Raw genomic sequence first — 23,981 nt, 5'->3', positions numbered from 1 at the left:
CATTGTATTACGGCCGATTCGGAAACGTACGTCTAAATTCATCGGGCTGTGTTTCATCACTGTTTCTAAATTGGCAGCTTTTGACGTCAATTCGGTTTTTATTCGTGTGGCGTGATGAAGTAATCCATTTTTCAGGAAACGCTAATCCTGGCATCCGTCCTGTATCAAATATTTCCTGTATCTCCCTTTCCACAAAGAACGCGCATCAATCTGCAGGCTGTGTGATTGCATAAATGTCGTTCATAATTTCTCCCACCAACTTCTCTCCTAGGTAGCGACCTCGAGGTGATTGGTACCGCGATTTAACTTTCCCATTCTTGCGCTTGTTTTCTTCGCGTTGCTTTTGTCGTCATCTTGGTTGCAGCCAGCAGGCGCGGCTATGCGACTATAGCGATGTATGCTGAGTCAGAAGTGTTTGTTCAACTTCATTGTGAAAAACAAATCGAAAAGCTTATTAAAAAATATCAAACAAGAAAAGGAGCTTTGCTCACGCATGTTCGCCACCGGGAAACCATGCGTTGGGAAGGCTTCCTTGCGGCGAGCGGACGCGCGTATGATTGTTGCTCTTGTTATACGTATATTTGTGCTAGCTGAAAGCAATTTTGTTTCCCTAGTTGTGCGCATGTCCTAAACACTTCTACCTCTCGCTCTGCATTTTGGTCTTATTTGCGCTCTGTTACCGCAATGATACATGGTTATGTCATGGTTCTGAATGTGAAAGCCACAGTTGGCTGGTTTGCTTGGACAGCTCCGCTAAGCACGTTTAAATGTTTATCGGTAACTAAGAAATTAAGTGAAATAAATACTGCAGCGTTGCAGATCCTTGGCTGGACACTACAGTAGCTTCATGGAGCGCGTTCGCAGGGGCGAAGGCAGAGGGATAGCAGAAGGACAAGCGACAGATTTTTTTTAGAAAGTCTTCTTAAAGTGGGAAGCAGTGACAGCAATATAGATGTGAAGACCCGAAGAGCGGCCTGTTTGTGACCCTTTCTTTCATTTTCCCTTTCTCTTTTCGAGATTTCGCTTTGTAGTTGGAGAGCCCCTCGTGCACTGTGCATCTCGGCAGTCTCCTACCAACGTAATTAATATTCTTTATGTATTTAAATAGTCTTTTCTTTAACTCTCCAACGGATGCAGAAAGAAGAGTTCGCGTGCGTGTGGCTTCTAAGTCATCCATTTGTGCGACACTCTTAGAGATAACGGCGCGTTTGTCCCTGGTGTCATAGCTAAATACAGACCTGACGCAGCTTCTGTGGACGCGCCCCTGGCTGGAAAAATTCCACGTGAAGGTAGGCCACTTTCGTCACCAAGTTCGACCGTTTATTCCGAGACCAATGCAATGCTCCAACTGTCAGAGGATTGGCCGTGTGAAGGGTGTTTGCAGAAATTCCGCAGTGTGCCCTCGGTGCGCCGAACCCCGTTCAGAAGACAACTGTAGCGCAACCACGTTGAAATGTCCTAACTGACAAGGTGATCACTGCGCCTCTTCCAAAGACTGTCCCCAGATCAGGAAAAAGATCTCCCTTCTCAAACAAATGGTGAGAGACAGTTCTGCCCACAAAGAGACCGCTGAGAAAGTCCGTCGTAGACGACGTCACCACCGAAGGTCCTCACGACGGAAAATATGAACTTTTCAAGAAAAGTCGACTCGTAATCAGCACCGTCAGCTCAACTTTCGAGCACCCCAAACACCGATTATGGAAGGGAGAAAACTGCCAGCTCTTTCTCTACAAAGGAATGGCCGCCACTTGAACGTACACGATCGGCAGTAGAGCCACAGCAGAAGCCGCCCACAGTACAGCAAGGTGCGGCATCCCAGGAGTCGCGGTAAACTGATAAGCAAGTGATAGCTCTTTTTAGGCCTTTAATGAGTGTCATTCGCGTGTTGCCAAACGACATGCATGCACCGTCTGCCAGAAGTGCGCTTCAAGTACTGGACGCTCTGAGTCCTGTGCTGCCAACTCTTGAGTAGATCATGGCTCCCCAGCCACTGTCCTTCAGCAGCGATATTTCAGTGGAATGCCCGCGGTCTCAGAGCGCGCATTTCGTATTTCCATCGCTTTATGTATGCCAATATGTTACCCATTATTGTCATTTGCGAGCCGAACTTATCGATCACGATCAGGCTTTCTGGATGTGAATCGTTTATGTCGTCAATTGCTGGTGAAAACAGTATGGTTACGTTCTTTATTCGCCGTGACTGCACTTACATTCACCATGCAGCATGTGCCACCTCATGACGATAATCAATATATATAAACATATATATATATATATATATATATATATATATATATATATACGTAACAGTAAAGAAAAAGAATTTTACCTTCGCTGTTCTGGGCGCCTACCTATCGCCGTCAAGTTGATTTGGCCACAAAAGACTACGAGAAATCCTGTTCTCATCTCCCGATCCATGGGTCATTATTGGAGACCTCAACGCCCATGATACACTCTGGGGAAGTTCGAAGATCAACGTGAGATGCCGAGCTCTGGTATTTTTCGCCTCCAGTAATGAACTTTGCCTGTTGAATGATGGAAGTCCGATGCTTCTAAACAGCACTTCAAAAAAGAAGTGCCAAATACTTGGAGTTATTATTATTATTATTTGTTTTGAACACATTTACACATATACACAATTAACAGGAAAGGGAAAGCGAGGAGCAGGCTGGCAACTGCCACCGGAAGGAGCAAAACGCCTGCCTACTATTCTGAAGGGAGGTGACAGCAACACAGGAATGGAAGTTAGGAAGGAGGGGAGGAAAGAGGAAAGAGAGAGCAACAGGACAAATCTAAAGACTAAAGTAGAACACAGTACACTTGCACGTTGTTCTGCAGAGTTTCGACTCTGCAGCCGGAATTAAAGTGAGGCCTGGTCGAACAGCCTCCACAATTATCAACCACATCCGTGGCTAGTTCGCTATGCGGCTAATTGTGCTCTCCACAACGAGACGCCAAGTACAGCTGCACGCAATCACCGTTTCACCGGTTGTCGGTTCACAATATACACTACAAGGCAATAATTGGAAGATATAGTGAAAGGCACGCGCGGGAAATCTTTAAGACATTTTGCATATTCACAAGTGGCGACGCATGCTTGAGTTCTGCGTCCCTCACGCTATCAATAAAATAACTGCATTATCTCCGTGGCTAACGCTTATTGTTCGTTTTCTGTTCTTTATGTCGCCTTAAATGATATCTTTATATGCTGCTTCTGCAAATAAAGAATTTGCTTGCTAGCCAGCACTCTGTGGTGTGTACTTTACTCGCTCGTCCTGTGTCGCGCTGTTTCTGTTTTTTATTCTATAGTGAAAAAAAAAAACGGTTGACAGGCATCTGCCAACTGTCCAAGTGTTTCACTGGCAAGGCTTGGGCAATGTCAACAAGTGCTATGCTAAACTGTACAAAGTTCTTTTTCTCGACTTTCTGCGGTACAGCATGCAAGGAATAACCAATACAGGCAAAACGAATCTACGCATAATACCGGATTCAGGATCAAGAGCACGGGATCTGTCTAGGCCTGCCTCAGAGTGTATCAACAGTGGCGACTGTTGCAATTGCTAGACACCACATTCTCAAGACCCACATTGAAATTGAAACGCTTAGGACCCATATAGGACTCCTTCCCACCACCTAGCCTCTCTACCAGCGGGCAGGCCACGCACCCTTTTCAGCCAAACGATAACCGCACATGGTGAATCATTGCTGGCTTGTTTGACTCCGGCTGCGAGACCTTCGATTCCTCCATCCTGTCTTGCTAAGCCAAACATCAACCTCACGATACCTGACATCACGAAAGAAGCTGATCTGTCATCACCAGCCCTTAAAAGCTGATGTTACTACTTTCGTACGAGAACTACCGTGACTCTACGCATATCTACACTGATGGATCTGTCCTGCCAAACAGCTCCGCTGCGGCAATCGTGATTCCAGTAAAAGTTACAACCATCAAATTTGAGACAACTCACGCGACAACATCGACGGCAGCAGAGTTCGCAGCGCACCTTACCGCGCTTCATTACATCGGTGATGAACCGCCACTTAAGTGGACGATTTGCGATTCAAACGCGGTACTGCATGCAGTCTCTACTGCAACCTTTACGACGTGGACCGCACGAACAGCTAGTATTTCAGATTACGGAGACGATGCACCATATAAGTAAAGCAGGACATTAAATAACTTTCCAGTGACTTCCACGTCATTTCTGAATTATCGGCAATGAACGGGCCGATGAAGCTGCCCGTTTAGCCCATACTGAGGACGACCACGTACCGATACCACTTTCGATAACTGACGCAGCATGGAAGCTCCACCTGTTTGCTCGGCAGTTGACTGCGTCACAAAGAAATAAGCCACATTTCAGGAATTCCCGTCTATACTCCCTTACTCCCACATTAAGCCTTCGAGTCCCATCAAAGCTTCGCCGTAGAGACGTCACACTTTTGTATCGACTTTGGTTAGGTATTGCTCTTACCAAAGCCTATGCGTTGCACGTTGGGATGGCCGACGCCGCAACGTGCTACCACTACGGCGATGAAAAATCGATTGGCCATATTTTGGGTGACTGCTCGCAGTACAGTCCACAGAGGGAATACCTTCGCCACGAACTAAACCGGCCGGGCGACCGACTATCGGAAGAAGATATTCTACACCATATCGACAGGACCTAACGTCACAGAAGAAGGCCGTTAAGCGGGGGCTACATGCGGCGTTTTTCTCCTGCGATTATCGCGCGCCAAAAGAAAAAAAGAAACGCGCGGGCGGGACGCCGGCCAGGCTACATGAGGCGTACGAGCGGCGAACGCCGCCGCAGTGTGGCCAGACAAGGCAAAAATGTTTTGGCTACCACTAAATGAACGAACAATGCTTATATGTTGTTTGCTTGTGTTATAATTAATAAATTATGCAATAAATACCCCACTAATGTGTCTATACACATTATCAGGTATGTTTAGTATTGTATCGATTTTTTTGTGTGGATGTTCAGCGGAGAGAGTTGGCCGGAAATGTTTCGTCTAGCGACCTTGTGCGACTGAAACGGATGTGCGGATTGCGCAGAGTTTCCGCGCACGCGCGCGAAGTGTTCAAGGGGCGGCAAGGAACGGTGAGACGGCTGGTCGCTCCCGCCTAAAACAGACGGAAGTGACTCCGACAGGCACTTCCGGTAGCGTCAGACGCGTGCGCGCCGCGTCAAAATCTAGCCGGTCCTTATCAGCGGCGGCGGGCGTTTTTCTCGACGCCGGGCGTCAAATCGGCGCCGTGAGGCGAAAATCGCCTCAAAAACGCTCCATGTATTCCGGGCTTTAAAGCGCTACTGCGCTTCTTGCTATCTAACGACCTTTGTTAACGTCTCTAACTCGAACTCCTCTCGTGTGTGTTTGTCTGTGTGCATTTCTTCACCCTTTCCTCTCTGCCTTGTTTATAAGCCCGGTGTCCCAACCACACTGTAGGGTAGCAAACGGGAGACTAATAACTTTCCTGCCTTTCCTCGTCATCTCTATATCGTGGGCTCTTTATTCCAACCAGCTGGTAGACTTTCTCAAATGGACTAATTGGTCACATTTTCGCTTTTTAATCTGTTTATATTTCTTCGGGGAACTAACCGCGATTTCTTGTGACTGCTTAACCGTTTCCATGGGCAGATCCCCCAAAGATTCTGTGCAGCCTAACACAACGGCAAAAGCCGCACAGGAATATGATAACACTGTAACACCGTGCAGTGGTACCGGTGATACTGGTAGCACCACCATGTGGTACCAAATGGTGGTACCCATGGTGGCAAAGGTAGCGTTCTCGGGACAGCTAGCATTTTGAAACGCTGTCATTGAGATGCTGTGGCTCTGGTCGAAGACGCAGACGCTGTCATATGAGACGGTGCGCCTCTGTGATAATAGGCGGTCGCAGACGCTGCACGGGCTTCCGAAGTGGTCCTTGAGGAAGTGGGTCTCGAATGACCGGATGGGTCCCGCGTATGGGCAAGGCACGGTGGTAAGGGGAGGGCCACCCGTAGCACACAGTGCAATATAGAGCCACAAATAACCCCTTCCCAATCTGCTAAGCGCGTTCTATATATGCGCGATGCCGGACCTCGCAATTACGTGTTGCAAAATGTTGCGTGCCGAAGGCAAATATTTATTTTCTTATTTTTCTCTTGAAATTGCCCTTCCAAATGACTTGTAAATTCATTGTCTCCCCTAGTCACGGTATGCATATTTGTCCAGATCACTTGCTTTGGCAGTTCTCTCCAGTAATGTAGAGAGAAAATGCGCAGATCTCCTTCTTCTATAGAAGAAATAAAATCGACATTGAACTGCTAGTCAGTTCGAAGTTCCCGAATCCGCCTTTATAAATGCCTGGCGTCGTGACATGTAGAAAAGCACTGTGTTTCGAACTGATGGCAATCCATTTTAAGGAGCCCGACACTCGCGCTAGCAGCGTTGACATGGTCCTGTCGCAGTCTCTTTTAAGTCGTCTCCTCAAAGCCAACAACCTTGGAAACTGATGAGCAAGGTGAAGCTCTACACATTACTGTCACTCTGAATTTCCTGACCCCAGTGCGGCCTAGGACTTCCTATCCGTTTCAATGCTTGATTGACAGCGCGGAACAAGTTTAGCGAGCGGCTCTACTCGAGAAGCTTCTTCTGACTACGTGTGCCCAGTTATCGCGACGACGGAGGAGACTCTCTTCAGCAATCAATCACGATTAGCGCTTGATATAAAAGAAATTCATGTCACCCAAAAGTGTTCCTTTCCATTTTCTTTTCTTTCTTTTTTTGTTGCCTATTGAAAAAGAACTAGATTACGAAAGCATAAATGTGGCACGCAATACGTATAGAACGTGATCATATAGACTAGGGATTGCGCTATTTCTACAAAGGTTAGGGAGTCGAAAAGGTGAACGCCTCAGAATCGTTATTCTTCGACTATCGTGGCGGCTAACTTTCGCCCACAAGAACGAAAAGCCAGCGCATGGAGATATGGACATTATGAGGATGTTATGTGGATATTGTATGGCAAGGATTTTACGTGCATATTATATGGAAATTATATAATATTATTTTCTTGCACCTTTGGCCACGCACAAAAAATCTAAGCCGTATACTAAGATTTAACTAACATGAAGTATTAGTTCTTGAAAGCATAGAAGGAGAACGAGTTTCGTTTCCTCTTCCGACGCTTGGGAAATTCGCACGCTGTACCTTTACGCGTAGCGAAGAGAGCCAACATGCTACCTAAGCATAGAGAGAGAGAGAGACAAAAGGGGTGGAAAGAAATGGAGGTTAGCCAGTGTAAGTACCGGCTGGCTACCCTGTGCGGGGAAAGGGGTAAAGAGAATGAAAGGCGAAAGAAGAAAAAACGTGAGACAAAATTACACAATAATGCGATGCTACGCGCTACAGCATTCACCATAACAGATTGCGGCAGTTCCTCGCCACACGACAACTCCTCGCAGGTGCTATTTGAAAAAATTCACATGCTGCACGTATTCTGCATTTATTTGAAGACAGCCCTGGTACAATTATTTTCAACCACGGACTGAAGTCAAGGGAAGCGCCATTTAAAGAAATCTGTTCTATTGTACAAAACAATTTATTTTATGGGAAGCACGGTGAATCTTTCTATTATTCACATGCCCTTTGTTCATTTATGGATGCAGCGTTCACCCCCTATCCCATGGTGTACTTGCGCTCGGTACATTTCTTTTGGACGTGAAATAGCGTGCTTATGTCGTTACTTAATACGGATGTAACACAGCGCAATTTTGACAGCGATCGAGCCTAATCGGGATCGAATTTCTCTATCGCGATTGGCACTTTTACGCAAGCTGTGGGAGGAAGCCAATCGCAGTCTAGAATCATCAATCATCAGAATCGCGATCGAAAGTGACCGTGTGACACCGGTATAATGTGTTCAGTAAACCGCCATTCTTTCGACAACCTACATGGACGCAGGTTACCTTGTATCTATCATTTTATTATAATACGCGAGAACATGCAAATCCTACGAGCTTGTTTTGTGTATTAGGATGGCGCCTAAAGTTGTGGATTTTCTTGTAAGTTGTGAAGGCTGGCACACCAAACAACTAGTTTCAAGTTCTTCGAATTAATTTTTTGAGGGGAGCGCAGAAGTCGCCAAATGGTTAAGCTATTTAAAAGAGTACTTGTTACCGGTCACCGTCAATCGTCATTGTGTATCACGGATTTTGACAAAGGCTTGAGTGAAGCGCAAAGGCAAGCAGTAATTTTTTGCCTATGTCACACAATATTGAGACAACAGTGGAGCTCAGCAAGTGCTTACGGTGGAGTACAAAACTCGAGCAAAGTGAGATAGTGTTTTCTTTTTTCTTTTCAAATACGGCAGCGGGATTATCGAACCGATTAAATAGTCCCAATGACAACCACAGGACAACAAGAAAGTTTAGTCAAAGTGGAATTCTGGAACGAACTGAAATATTCGCCAAACATTATGCGTCGGGTTATCGTTAACGATGTGTATGCACTTCCGTAGCGTGGCCTCAGTGTACAAGGCACTGCACATACCCAATGAGTGCCTCTTCTCCAACTTTGTCGAAGCTCACAAAGCACTACAAATCTCTGTTTCGACACCGACAGCCTTCCTGAGTCTAAACGTGTGTGTCATGGAGAATGCGCATTGCAAAGCAATAATCGGGTGCGCCTTTAAAGCAAAGGATTCCACGTTTATACGCGCTGTTGTGAGTAGATAACATGCAACGCCATTGTGAGCATTGTGAGAACTTGAAGCAAGATACGACAGCAAGTTGATAGACGGTGGTTTGCAAACCAGTCTTAGAAGATGAAACCCGGAGTATCTGTATGCATAACATGCACCATGACAGGGAGAGAGAGACAGAGACGAAGACAGAAAGACAAGGAGACTAACCATGGACGTGCCTGGTTGGCTAGCCGACACTTGGAGAAAATGAAAACAGGGAAAGATAGTATATAAAGACGAAGGTGAGAACAATGTAGATGTAGTCAGTAGGAGCACACTCTTTCAGGAATGTTCGCTAAGAGAGATAAGCATTAGAATGGACCAGTAGACTTCAATAAGTGCAGTATGGATATTGTGGCTTCAGGCCAAGGTTTCAGGAAGTTTTCTATTGAGCGTAGTCTCTCATCCAGGCGTCTGAGACTAGCTGGCAGAGCACATCGTAGAGCGTCGAAGGAGGGACAGTGGCACAGAAGGTGCCCTATTGTCTTGTCATACCCGCAAAATTTGCATGCTGCACTGTTGGGTCTTACTGTTAGAAATCAAAAGGCCTTCGTAAAGGCTATGCTTAACTGCATGCGACCTAATTTTCGTCGCGACGGGAGAATCCGCGTGGCAGGCGATTTCGCCGCATAAAGGTCAACAGAATACAAGCGGAAGTTGGTGATAGCCGTTGAAGTTTATTGCCGAAGTACTGATGTGGCGAGCAAGTGACTCAAGTTGCTACGCCGCATCCATTTTTGAGAGCTGTAAAGCCACCCGCAGAGCTTGTTGACGAGGCGAGCACGCAGCTTCATCTGTGCTATGATTTTCTTCAATTCCGCGGTCACATGGCAGCCATTGAAACAGAATGCCGCGTCCGTACTCCAACGTTTGATGGTGCGCGTGCGTGCCTTATTTCGTACGTTAGCTGCTCGTGTGGACCATGAAGTAGGGCAAACTGCAGTTTGTTTTGCAGAGCTGACTTCGAATGGTACAAGTTCGCCCAACGATTATGTGGTTGTTGGAGTTTATAATTGATAGCGCCTTGAAAAAGGCCGGAAACCTTGTTGTGGACGATGTGGTAATGTGAGAAAATTCTAACTGCATAGGGACAGACAGCGCCATTATGGAACAACCCCTGCTCCGGGAGGCAGTTTGGAACTGGTGAAACCATTCGTCTAAATATGTAATCGATCAAAAGAGAAAACTGGAAGGCTTGCGACAATGTAACTTGCTAACCTAATTTGCCAGAGCAAAAAAATCCTACATACACAATGAAATGAGTCGCTTGGTAGTTTCAACTTTCTTTAACCTTCGCTCCAACCCTCGTACACGTCGAAGCGCGTCTGGCATGATGCTCTTGAGCACAAGAGCATTTATGAAAGCTTTTGCGTTGACCGACTTGAGCAAATTCGAAATCAAAGGTTTCAGTGAAACGCTCATTTTTTATTATACAGAGGGAAAAGCAGAGAGAAAAAACATATTTAAATCATGACTATGTATATGGAGGGCAATACATGAGGCTTTTAATATATTTTTCACAGCTGTGAAACTCTGTCCAGTTTCTTAAACAAGCCTCTCCTTTAGACCATGAGCGATTTATTATGATCCCAATCCCAATATAATATTGCAGTCCTATGTAATGTGATCTACATTTGGTATCTCACCAGATAGCCGCGCACCTCGCTTCATGCACAAAAATTCAGTGATAGCGTTTACTTCTGAGAGAGAGAAATAGCAAAGAGAGGAGAGGCAGGGAGATTTAATTCTTATATGTTGCAGCTGCTATACAGATGAATCGTTAGATTTTTTCGCTATATGTGGCTCCTCACTTCATTCGAGTTTTTATATGACCGCTATTAAAGAAACGCTTAAACAAATTGTTATGTACTATTTATTCAAATTCAGCTATAGGAGTGGTTTCTTTTCTTCTTTTTTTACATATAAACACAATTTTGGATCTACTAAATGGCCATATTACTATTCAGGCAACCAAGAAATCAGGCGATTCCACTTACCAAGGTCGCAAATGCTTTCTCTGCAGGTATCGTGGCTAAATCCCCGGAGTAACGTCTCGACAGCAGACTCTGTGATGACAAACGTCCTGGACCCGTTTTACTGCAAGGAATATACCACGGCTAGTTACATTACACCTGTTCACATCAATATAGAAGCCAGTGTAATAATACATAGTTTCTTTCGTTTTTGTTTTAAGTGACACTTAGAAGATATTGGCCCCTTTTATTCGCGCCGGCTACGCCTTTTCACATAGAGATGCGCAAGTAATGAAGGCCGCAGACACGAAAAGTAATTCAAATATAAACCACACAAAAACTGAAAGTAAACTCGTACGTTCAGCCTTAATGTATTGTCACATGAACGACAGGGAAACACAGAAACACAAAGCCCAGTAAACACAACTACCCTAAAATCAGGGCACATAAGAAAACATGAAATAGGTTCGCACGAACTTCCTTGAATTCAAGCATCCAATGGGCCAAAGTGACGCCAAGACGTTGCATATCCTCAACCACGCGGCAACAGGTGCGTTGCCGACTATCAGCTCTTAAAGTTTAGTGCAGAAAGTGTATTCTATACGCAGTACCTACTCTCTTATTTAATTAATTGCACGCGTAGCGCTTACTTCTCGAATTAAGGGAAGAAATGTCAGAGATCCTCACGCTACACTTGAACGAGAAATAAGCCAAAGTATAGGTGTTGTTGCTCTTGGTGTTTCCATATGTGGCTCGTTTGTGTTTTACTTTCGGCGATACTATCGCCTTCGCGTAACGTGGTAAGGAACCAGCCAATCTGCTCATCCGGTTTTTCTCAACCAGCCAAGCTGCGCGCACCTGGTGGCAGAGGCTACGGTGGCTCTATGGGCCTGTCTGATGACCGGCGTAGTTCACTGCTTCTTCGTGTCATGGCAGCCGAAGTGGCGCTGTTGTCAGAGGCCTGTCGCGAAGTCCGCGTCGTCTGCTGCTGAGTATGTTGTTACTGCACGCATGGTATACTTGAAATAATTGGTTTTCCCAGTAAAACCTGAAAGAAAATCGTTAAATTATATTGAGAGACTTCATAAAGCGTGATGTTTCATGGTGCAAGACCAATACAGGGGAAATAACTTGTACTTATTACCTGAATTGAATAAATTATGTATTAATGGAAATGAAAGTAAATGAAGAAACAACTTCCCGCAAGAGGGGAACGATCCCACTACTCCGCAATACGCGAGGATCGCACGTGTAATGCGGAGACGTGGGATCATTCCCTACCTGCGGCAAGTTTGTTTTTTTCACCCACATTGATTTCCATTAACTTATAATTTCTACAATTCAGGTATTAAGTACAAGTAATTTCCCCTGTGTTGTCCTTGGTGTATTTGTCGGCTTCTTATGATATCATTGCACAATGAAACATCACTCTTTATGAAGTCTCTCAACATAATTTAACCATTTCCTTTCAGGTTTTAGTGGGAAAACTAATTATTTTAAATATAGCAAGCGTGCAGTAACAACATACTCAGTAGCAGAGGACGCGGACTTCGCGACAGGCCTCTGACAACAGCGCCACTTCGGCTGCCATGACACGAAGAAGCAGTGAACTATGCCGGTCGGGCGCTTCAAGCAAGGAGGATGCGTATGAAAATGACGCGTGTGGAACAAGTGAACAATGAGTATTTGTACACAAGTGAGATTGTTGAAAGGCGGTCAACAAAATGATTTGGTGTGGTAGAAGCTTCAAGACGTTTTGCCAAGGAGGGCGACAAATAACAACTGCCACAGGTTCGAGTGCAGCGGCTGCAGTTCACAAGAAAACGACTGCTGTGTGCAATGCAGCCACCAATTATTTTTTCCTGTTTCCAGCTGAAGACGTCCGGACTGGTCGCTTGTGAGCAGCACAAACTCGAACTTACGGACATTATCATCAAGCTAATCGATTGCTTGCCTGCACTTCCTTGTGACAAGCAAGAACGTGGATCCTGAGCGTACTCCCGAAAATAAAAAAAGCACCTTATGCTGCGCTACGTGTATTGTGAGCGCTGTGATGCAATGCCATGTTTCATTTAAGGCTACTGTTTCCTGTGAAAGTTTGGTACTGCTGGTTGATGCATGCGACCTATGGAAATTACTCTGTGACATTCAAATATACGTATATGGCCATTAACAGCCCAAACTATCATTTTGCATGCTACAAGGTGATACTCTCATTACAGATCATCGAGTGTATTATAGATAACAGAACAACATAACAGTTTCTTTCAGAAAAACAAGTTTATTTCTATTGGCAAGAAATATTCTTGATTTATATTGCAAACGTGTGCAGCTCGACAGAAATTACCATATATCTCACTTATAACAACATCCATAGTGGTCAAAAAATAAAGCTAGGGAGTTCAGTTGTGTGAATATCAATATTTATTGGATTGCATTTTCCAAGTCGTTTTCATTATGTATTTCGGGGCATAAGAATACACCTTGCGTGAATTACGTTCGCATGGAGCACCCACATACTGATTCGTAAAACAAATTCTGGCTCTAGCTCTCCCTTTAGAAGAACTAATGAAGGGCTATTTCGACCGTACAGAATTTGTGTTGCTGTTTGTAGACTTAATTTTAGCCCGTTTACAGAACGAAACTGCGTTAACAGTTCTATATTTTTGCCTCTCAAGGCGGCGTATAAACAGCTGGCAAACATGGCAAGTACGTTACATTCGCAAGTGACAGGGTTCCGCTGCATTCAGAAACCTGTAACTGTCTATATGGTTTCGAGTGTAAATACAGCGGCAAATACGCCAAATTTACACTGTAAAACGGTCGCAGCAGCACACGCCGCGTGCCACTTGTAGGAATCCCTTGGCCGCAGCGCCATGTTTGTCGTCACGTCCGGTAGATGGCACACCTACCCATCTAGTCACGGTACCGAGGCGATATTAGTAACGCCGAAAGTGATCGCCTCAGAATATGTCCCCTGTTTGTACTGATGATTGCCTCTGTTGTCTACTCATTAGGGTTCGTTAATTCCCAAGTTCCCTGCTAGGCGACCACTGATGGTAGGGCATGCCACCCACTCCAAGCGTCAGATGAGTAGCGTGCGGGCACACACAGACGCACGTTGTCAAGTGTAGGAGATGTTTCATCTTCGGTGCTTACAACGACTAACACGTCGGTGTGATTATTGTAGGCCATCTCGTTTGTTTACGCGCATATGGGTTTCGCCGCTCTATTCGCTTTTGAACGTCCGCAGCGTCCTTGTGGCCCTAGAGCAGTGAGGCGCCTTCTTGTCCATTCGGCGTTGTATTGTAACGGCGTCTAGAGGTTCAATATATACCAAACACTAGCGAATTGCAGCAAAACGCACCGCCCGCTTCTCTGGAGTCTCGACTGTACGCGGCCTCCATGTTCTGGTCACTATATTGTTTGTCCGAGGCATTACAGTACGAGCGTTCGCTTTAACGCGATAGCGTTAAGGGCCCCCTGTCGCGGAAAATCCGGCGTCGGCATCACGCGTCCACCGTCGACCGTCGTTTCGTAAGACGTCATACCGAATCATGCAAACCGAACCACTCACACCCAACCACGCAGACCCTCCGTGTAGCGCAAAGAAGTTACTGAAGTAATTGAATTTGTTAAAGTGAAATACGTCCGAAAAGTCGTAGAGTACGACTTACACACAACCTACAGACATGATAGCGTCGGATTGTAATTTGGGTATACGAGATAACTTAATCCTGTCCCGCGGGAACTCGAAATACAGACCCATTTCCCAGCATTTCTGCCCTTCATAGACCGGCTACGGCGTCCGAGCTTAGCGCGCGCCGGCGCGCGCAAATCTCAAAGGCCATAAAGCGGCGCCCACGGTTCCTTGCAACACCTCGAAATGCCGCTCGCCTCTGCCGCATCACGGCCCACTCAAGAGGCCTGTCGAACGAACGTTATTTTTTCTTTCTTTTCTGTCCCAGTAAGTTTAATAGGGCGCCTCTAGGAAAGGTCAGTGGTGTAAGTTGCCTTGATGCGGTGTCTCTCCTTAATCGGTAAGCTTTGGAAGACTTGCACTGAAGCTCTGAAAATTCTGAGAAGCTCTGTGCTGTTTGCGTGGTTATAGCTTCTCTGAAAGAGGATAGGGTATGGCTATAGCAGATTAAGAAGCAGAGCACACGTGAATAGGGTAGCTGACACGAAAACAAAGCAATACATATTCAATATGAGTCGTACCTCTCTGCGGTAATTCGATTGTCGCAGGCCCCGAATATTTTTGCCGTGTGAGTTTCTGTTTTGACTGAGAGATACGTTTACAAACGATACAGTGAAAGATTAGTAAAATTAATTGGACATTCATATTAGATGGACTTCTCTTGAATAGCACATATCATAAACAAATAAGGGTGCATTTCGCAAAAGATCCTTTAACATTACGTCTTGTTCATTGTGCGCGAACGAAAGTTCAACGAAGGCTTATAAAGTTTCGCACAGAGAACTCTGCGAAGTTGTTTCGACACTTTGAAGAAATATCCCTTTCAGTCTGCAAGGATCCATGCTGCTTCTCCAGATCTCTGCTCATTGCGCCTTTTACGCACCAACTCGCAGACGCCTTAACTTGCTTACGTCGTGTACTGGCACCAATCTGCATGATCTCACCCATTTACGCCCAATGTCGACCACGCTTTATTGTGTTCCACGGAGACTTACTTTATAGAAGTGTCGCATGCTGTCAATTTGAGCTCGTTCTTCTTTACGTAAACACATTGTGGAAAGTGGGACAGAATAAATCCCCCCAGAGAACCTAACTCAGTCATGTGACTCTCCCAAGGTCTCTCTCTGTATCTCTCTGGCTCTGTCGGTAAAAAGAAAAGAAAAAGAAAGAAAACGACAACGACAGATTACCAGCGCTGTCGCAAATCGTAGTTGATTAGAAAGCGTTGCACATGGAGCCGTGAAACACAAAAGTGCTTATTTGACGAACGCAGAGCAAATATGTGACGGTGACGGCAACTAGCGCGTTCGACAGCCGTTTGAGTGCGCGCTCTCACTCGATGATTCCTTGTGCACGCTACAAGCAGATCATCTCTACGGCTTGAAAATATTAGGTGCAACACGTGCGTCCCATTAAATGGGGCCATATTTCTAGAACCAAGTTACAACACTGGCGACGATATGAGAATCTGATAATGTAAGCACGCTTCTTCAAAAAGCGGGAATAATACTGACACCGGCAGCTCAAAACGCGCATGAGAAATGAATGCCTAGGAGACACCTAGACGGAACGATTGCCGGACAAGTGAGACCAGGCTAGCACGGCCTGCTGCAACACCCCCACTATTACCGCCATAGTACTGAAAATGAAAAAAAAAGACAACCATAACACTCTGTGAAGATCGAATAGCAGCGAAAGCTGACGACAGTCAAGGCTCTCAAACGAAAAGCAAAGTGCTTTCGCTGCCATTCCATCTTCACAGAGTGGAATGGCCGTCATTTTTTTTTTTTTTTTTTTTTTTTTTTGCTTTGCGAGTCTGACGCCGTTGCTCGTTCGGAGGTGCCCGGGCTCACGATTGTCGTTTTCGTTCACCATCGCAGGAACGTTCTTCGTGGGTGCTTGTTTCGCGCCGGCGCTGTTTACATTCTCGTCGCTGTTCCCTCCGGCGCCCCTCATACGCATGTTGTTCTTCTGGTGTACGAACTATACGTGTCCACCCCATCAATAACGCAGCGGTTTTTAGCGCCGATACCTTTCCTGCTTATATACCGCGACAATCTCTACGTCACGCTATTGTTCACGGCGACCGTTCTAATCTGTTCCGCATTTTGACATCTGCACCACCGCACTGCACCCGCATGGGTTTGTTAGAAATCGCTAAGTCCGTTTCAGTTGCCAGACGCCGAAAAAAGTACGGAAGGTTAGTCATATACAGCTTTCGCTGTAAAAGTAGGAAGGAAATTGAAGCACATGTAACATGAAGATGCGGCGAGATACGAAAGAAACGTGGAGCAGAGCTCTCAAATGCCTAAGAATTATTTACACAGGCATTCTTATAAAGACGCAAATTAGGCTGTTTTACTTTGCGATTTCACCTGGAGTTCTATATCCCTTCTCATTTTTCAGCCCCATTTCCCCCTTCCTTAGCGCAGTTTAGCATTCGGGCTCAGCCTGGTTAACGTCCCTGCTTTTTACTCATAACCCCTCCCTCCTCGCACTTTCTCTCTGCATACATAAATCTTTCGTTAATATGACCTAATCAGTCAGCGTGTCCGACTTAGAACATAAGTCGCTCAGAATTGGCCTAAAGTGTTTCTAAATAAGAGCAGGCTATGTAACAGAGCTGCATAATATTACGAGTAAAATCTGCAATGTTTTCTCTGTTTCGATTTACACTTTCTCGTAGGATAAGTCTGCGGCAGAAAGAGCGCTATCTTTTGTATGTGCTGCAGAGAACATTTAATAAAGGAGTAAATAAAAATTCGAACATTCCTTAAGTCGCTACCTTTTGTCGGCAGGTTGGTTCTTCTATGAACGCAGATTTTTACAGGAAAACTGTATATGAGTAACCTTCAGTAGTTGTTTCGGTATCCGGCAACAGAAACGGATTTAGTGATTTCTAAAAAACTGATACGGGTGCAGTGCGGTGGATCAGATGTCAAGATGCAGAAAAGATCAGAGCGCTCGTCGTGAGCAATAGCATGACATCACGGAGGAGGAGGCGGAAATAAAGAGAGAAGGCAGGGATGTTAACCAGAAAAGCGTCTGGTTGGCTACCCTAATCTGGGGGACGAGAAAGAGGGAATAGAAACATAAGATAGAGAGAGGAAGGGAGGGGGAGGGAAGCTGCGCTGAGCTCGCGCACGCACACGGAGGGCCTGAGCCAGTCGAAGACGTTCACATAGGCCAATCGCCCTCAAGAAAGACAAAAGTGCCTTCATGGCTTTGTGGGCCGACGAGTGATGGAGACGATCTTCAAGTACCTCCTGCACAGACAATGGTCGATCATCCAGTCGTCGCAATGCGATAGATAATGTTTGTCTTTCCGACTGAAATCGATGACAATGGCACAATAAATGTTCGATGTTTTCTTGCACGCCGCAGACGTCGCATGCAGCACTGTCGGTCATTCCAAAAAAAAGGCGTACGCCTTCGTGAAAGCCACTCCCAATCACAGCCGGTATATAAGCGATGCCTCACGTTGGTGAAGCCCGGGTGGAGGTCGGAGAGTTGTAGTGAAGGGTTCAGTTCATACAGCCTCGTGTCGCAGAATACTAGCAGGAGAGGTATCGGCGCTAAATACAGCTTTGTTATCGATGGGGCGGACATGTATAGTTCGTACACCCGAAGAATAACATGCGCACGAGGAGCGCCGTAGGGTAACAGTAACGAGAATGTAAACAGTGCCGGCGCGACGCGACCACCGACGAAGAACGTTTCCGCGATGCTGAATGAAAACGATAATCGCGAGCCAGGGCACCTCCGAACGAGCAACGACGCCAGACTCGCAACGCAAAAAAATGGCAACTGTTCCACTGTGTGAAGATGAAATGGCAGCGAAAGCACTTTTCGTTTGAGAGGTTTGACCATCGTCAGCTTTCGCTGCCATTCCATCTTCACAGATTGGAATGGTTATACTTTCTTTTTATTTTTTTGTTAAAGCAACGATATCATGCCTCCCTCCTTGTGAGGAAGCACTCATCAGTCTTGAAAGAAAATAAGTATACTGCGTATTCCAGCCGCTTTCAATCGGGATCGAAGCATATTAAGATTAGCGGCGACTTCAGCGCCTCCTTCCTGAATAATCGATTTCACGAAGGTCAAACAATGCGAAACCGAAATTTTTTTTTGACATTACTTCGTCTTACTTCGCGGTTTGTGCCCGCAAACCATTACCTAGCTCTCCCTGTCTCTTTCTGTGTAGGTGCGCAACCATTTATGACAAGTGGAGTAATTCATCGCGTATAGCATCCAGAAAAGCCGAGCAGTGGAATGCACTCTACTTTACACGTGACTGCCGGTCCAAACAACAAACGCGGCGAGGGAAAGTGCGCAAGCCCTGCGGTCATTGCGACAACATACCAAGCAGGGTTAAGTTCACTCCCATGAAGAAATCGTAAAGCAACAACAACAACAACAAAAAAAGGGCCTATACACTCTGCCAGTTTTACGGCCTCGCAAACACTTAGCCGTGAGGCCGCTGCACGGAAAAGCACCTCACGCCCCTTTCGCGAGTTCGTGATTTTACGGCTCCGCTCAATTCTCGCGCATGGAGCACACGTCGCGTCGAGTTGATCAAGCGCGGGCGAGATTCCTCCGGCGCAATTCTGAACGGTCCGTGGTTTCTTCAGTGCAACCGGCGCTTCGGAACGAAATGTCAAGATCATCGTAAAGGAAACCTTGCGAAAACCGACGTCCCGTTGACCTTGCCAAGGAAAAAATAGAGAGACAAAATCTGGATCGGAGAGTATTCGACGTGCACCTTTCTTTCGGTTTCGTTCGATCTCTTTTCGCTCCCTTCCAGTAAGCTGCCCCCACCCCCATCCCCCCCTTTTTTTACGACAGCTCCTGCTGCGAGGTTAACCGTAAAATCGGACAAATCTGAGCAACAGCCGTTTGCCCGATTCGCACTAGCCCGCGGCACTTCGATAAGCACAGATGGAGAGCGAACAAGAAAGCAGCGAAAAGGCCCGGATTTATCGAGCAACGGGACGCAGGTTGTCATAGTGATCCGCCGGGCTGTTCACGCGTCAGCGGCGACGCGTATTAGGAAAAGAAACGAGAAAGTAACGTGGTTCGGATGCGACCGAAATTACTGCGCGTGGTGGAATTGACATCGTGGATATCGTGTCGTTACGGGAATATCCCGTTTTCATTCTGCTTCTTAGCCCTTCCGTGTCCGTTTATTCTTTTGTCGCACGCCGGCATGGTAGTCTGGTCATCTCGAGATGGCGAAATCATTTTCCTGCTCCAGTCGGTGCGATAGTATTACCGGCCGCCACGTCAAGCACGTGCGGGAAGCGGCGCAAACAGAAACAAGGCTGCAGAAACACGTCACGAGCAGTTGACCATGCCATTTTATGTGATTCCCTGGACAGGAAGTCTAGGTGAGAGAAATCTAATGAACATGTGTAAAACGCAGGAAAAAGTGTACGGAGAAAACCGCAGGATCGGCTTCCTGATCTATTTGGCATTATCAAGTTAAGAATGCATTGAAGCATGCTTTCTCATGGCTAGAAAGAAATCGTACTGATTTACCTTCGCAATTTAATTAATCGGTTTGGGGCCTTCTCATGACCGCAGCGTATAAGTACAGCTAGGTGCCCCGTAAGGGGAGCATCTAATTAGCGTCTTATACCTAGCATGGAGGCATAACATATTTGGAGCGTTGAAATCCCTCCTTGACGTTATCTAGATATGAAAGGAAACTTTGCACAGAGTTCGTCTTGATGATACCGGCTGAATTATAAGTTAGTGATCATCGATCAACTACTACTTTCCACGCCTACGAGCGTATTGTATATTTTTTTATTCGTTCTCTAAACAGTGTTTAGCGTTGCTTTAGTCTACTTTAGTACAACCATGTGCCTCTCGTTAAATACGGTAAATGTGCGTCGTCCTCAGGTATTGGCCATCTGTGTTGATCTACAAACCTGTTGCAGTGCCCGATTTGGTGCAAGGTCACGGGAACTACTGACTGAATGCGTATTTACCGGTACCATCGTGAGTGTGTACCTGTAGAGAGAGAGAAAAACAACAAAAGGCAGGGGGGTTAGCTGGACGCACGTACGGTAGGCTACCTTGCACTGGGGGAAAGGCGAAGAAAGAGAAGAGAGCGAGCTGTAGTGGTTGCTCTGTGGGCGGAGCGCAAGGCCATAGTCTGGCAGCAAGCATAAAATATTAACGGTATATATATATATATATATATATATATATATATATATATATATATATATATATATATATATATATATATATATATATATATATATATATATATATATATATATGCTGAAGCAGGCGCGTTGTCCTAACATCCGCTTCTTAAGCACGCATGAAAATGAAATGAGAGCGGAAGCTTCGTCGTGATGTCCGCATCCGGGTAGTTTTGTCTCTCAGCGCACCTTAAAGCAAAACCATTACGCGCGTCTTTCCACCTCCTTTTCGGCGTGCAGTCATTTACACGCCTCGCGACAGCCAAGATATTATTATGGCCATATAACAAAAGCACTGTTGCCGTTGGCAACCGTATGGAACACTTCCCAGTCTTAATAATGACTTGGTCATCACGCAGCAGAAAATGGACCCTGCGACGCGGTGAGATGTCGCACACAGAATGCGTGGAAATTACATTTCTTGTTACCGCCGCTCAGTACCGTGCCGAACTAAAGCGTTCCAGTGAACCATTTAGGCATTTCAACTCCAACAAACTACGGGTAACCGTTATAGCCGTGACATGAGCACGTGACATGAAAAGCAAGACTCGAACAAACCACCACGGTTCAATAAGTAGAGCGAACGCAAGAGCTTGAACTGCGTACCCGCATTACTTCATATCTCACGTCGTCCGATGCTTTGTATTGCCGTTCAGCCTCAATGACCTCATTACCCCACCTCGTCATCACCATCACAGTGCCGTTCTCGGGAAGTATAGAGAATTTACTGTGTGGTTTCTGTAGGAAAACGGGCGGCCGGTGAAGGAGCGTAATTCTCCGCGTTTCCTAGCCTGTGCAGTGGCGGGCGACACTAGGCTGGTGCTCGATTAGGTTGCGGGCAAGAGAGGGTTTAAGCTGCATACATCAACTCTGGACGCAGAAAAAGGGTTTCGCTTCGCCTCTTCATCTTTCGGGCGAGATTAAAAGCTGCTATGTTGAAACAGGTGAAATAGTTAGGTGGCATAAAAATCTGCAGACATAACATAAGCTAAATTCTCTAGGCAGACGTAATGACAATGCTATCACGTTCTCACTAGCCTGCGCGCCGGACAGGTATATATGCCGCTAACGTGAGTAACTTTGGCTTTCTTTTTTAGTGCTTCTCGTATTCTGCTTGTTTACACTAATAACATTACTAACATTTTTTTTACTAATATGACAAGCCGCTAATGTTTGTAGGTGGCCAGTACATGCGAGCCGTTTTATAGTGAGCGGCGGTAATTTCCTGCTGCGGCTGGCCAGAAGAACATCATGTCATCGTCTTGGCCCGGTCAGTGCGAACGTTTTAGCTCGTTGCCTGCCGACCATCGTCTTTGCTGGCGGCCGCTTGTGGCGGCGCTACAGTAGCGCTCTCTCCACGCCCCCCTCCTCTCTCCTCCCACAGCGCGGCTCAATAACGTAAGGAGGGAAATGGCGCACTTAGTGCCAAACATGAAAGGCAAGCAACCGAGAGAATGACGCCCCACAAGTGCATAAGATCAACTGATTGGAGCGAACAGAAAGTAGATGTGACTATTTACAATGTGTGACGCGAGGCATTACAAAAACATATGTACATTACTTACAACAAATTTGTTTGTGTAGTCTAGATCGTATTGAGTAGAGCGCCCACGGCACGAGAAATGCTTCAGGGGGGCGGAATTGGCTATTGCGAGCGCGCCGAGATCGTTGCCGCGGTAAGGGCTGTCCGCGAGAGGCGAATGGTTCATGTGTCGGCACACCCACGTGAGAGTGCAGGTGGAAGTACGTTGCAGTGAGCGTGTGAGAAGCTATGCACTTCTCGCCTGCACAGCCTCGCTGCGTGTCTCCAGAGCGTCCTCTGCGGACATCGTCGGCAGACCGCACTGCAGCGTTGACGATGTTTGTGCCGGATTGTTGACAGCGAGAGGGATGAGCGATCTAAGGGCTGGGTGCAGTGGCGTTGGCGCCAGAGAATCCTCTGAGATGCTGGGTAAGAGTGGAGAGCGAGCGGTGGTGTCGCTACCGTTGTGATGAACTCGTGTGTGATCCTTGTGGTCACCTAGTACCTCTTGGTACCACAGGAGGCCTACTCGACCGTGCGGGTCGAGCTGACTCTGCATGGTAGCTGAACCTCCGTCAGTCGCTGGCGCATGGGAGCGCGTGTACAAAACACCAGGCAGGTATTCGTGAGGTGGAGTCGGCGAAGCAGGCGCGAACTCGCACGACGCGATGCAACCATGATGGCGCTCAGACAAGCAGTTGCGGTTCGTCCGAACCGCTCTCCAGGACCGAAGATTTAAGGGGCGTCGACGGCACGATTCGAGGTGACCCATCGTGTGGCTTTTCGCTTTGATGGTAGCGGAGCAGTTACCTCGACGAAAGCACCAGGTGTCGGGGGGCTGCGTCGAGAGGTCAGAAGGCCGAGGCACGTGCTGACCAAATTACCAACTGGTCAACACGTTCCTCTGCAGGTTGTCATATGTGCTTGTATTTCGCAAAGTCCAGGGGCTGGCGGCAAAGGACGTCAGTTGGGAGGATGCACAACATAACCTCTTACTTGAAGGTTTAGATTGTGATGAGGCTCTGAGACACGGCAGGATCCAGCATGACAAACCCATCGCAGACATGCTGAGGCTGCAACCAGGGAAGCGACGGGTTGAACACTGGGCTTGGCCAGCTTGTGGGTCACGAGTTTGTCACGCGCGTTGACAACATTCTTATTGAATTAAATAAACGTTCAAGCACAATTAAGCAGCAGTTATGCTTGCTGCTGCACAATACTCTCGACCTAGACCGCTTGGTGCCATGTTTTGTTTCCTCTTTCAGGGCGTTTACGTGAACCCGACAGAACGGGGTTGAGGCGGCTCGTCGCGCTGGAATATGCCTGTCGAGTTTATGTAATCGCTGGCCGCTTGGGCTGAACAAGTGTCGAGAAGGACTCAGTCAACCCGAATGCATGGATATGGCTGACCCAGCCCGACCCGTTTGCAGTGCGCGTGTAAACGCGGACCAGTCAGGCGTCATAACACTTTTTGTGCGCAAACAAACAGGGACGAAGGATAGGGGCAACACAAGGACGAGCGCTCGTCCTTGTGTTGCCCCTATCCTTCGTCCCTGTTTGTTTGCGCACAAAAAGTGTTAAGATGAATCTGTTCCAACTAGGCCGACTCGCAGTTATGAGTCAGGCGTGCCAGCGCCGAGACTAGCGCGGGACCAATGTTACGTCGCGATTTAGGCGCCGGCAGCGGGAACAGTGTCAGGTCAAGGCCAAGACAAGCTCTATGACGTGCAACCTCGTCGTAGTGATAAGACTAGTGAAGATCGCAGTGGGAAGCAGAAGCTCAGTTCGAACGCGTTGGATCTCTCGGCTCGACGCTGTGTGCCGCCATTGTCCAGAC

At 46.7% G+C, this 23,981-nt stretch overlaps 1 protein-coding gene and 1 long non-coding RNA gene across 3 annotated transcripts in view; one reads left to right on the top strand and one right to left on the bottom strand.

Moving 5' to 3' along the window:
- LOC142572356 (calcitonin gene-related peptide type 1 receptor-like) overlaps nucleotides 1-10,807 on the bottom strand; it is a 107,092-nt gene extending 96,285 nt beyond the window's left edge. The window contains exon 1 of the mRNA XM_075681418.1: nucleotides 10,732-10,807. The gene's annotated coding sequence lies outside the window, so the exon portion shown is untranslated. The remainder of the gene's footprint in view (nucleotides 1-10,731) is intronic.
- LOC142572358 (uncharacterized) overlaps nucleotides 1-23,981 on the top strand; it is a 245,453-nt gene that overhangs the window by 28,042 nt on the left and 193,430 nt on the right. Inside the window, exons 2-3 of one of the 2 annotated variants that reach the window (XR_012826052.1) lie at nucleotides 10,758-11,257; nucleotides 12,580-12,760. This is a non-coding gene — a long non-coding RNA (uncharacterized LOC142572358). Of the gene's footprint in view, nucleotides 1-10,757; nucleotides 11,258-12,579; nucleotides 12,761-23,981 lie in introns of those variants that run through there. The other variant, XR_012826053.1, reaches the window with a different exon arrangement.

The sequence above is a fragment of the Dermacentor variabilis genome, chromosome 2 (genome assembly GCF_050947875.1).
Source record: "Dermacentor variabilis isolate Ectoservices chromosome 2, ASM5094787v1, whole genome shotgun sequence".
Lineage (NCBI taxonomy): Eukaryota > Metazoa > Arthropoda > Arachnida > Ixodida > Ixodidae > Dermacentor > Dermacentor variabilis.
The sequence above is the reverse complement of the archived record's forward strand: the minus strand, read 5'-3'. Positions and strand labels throughout refer to the sequence as shown.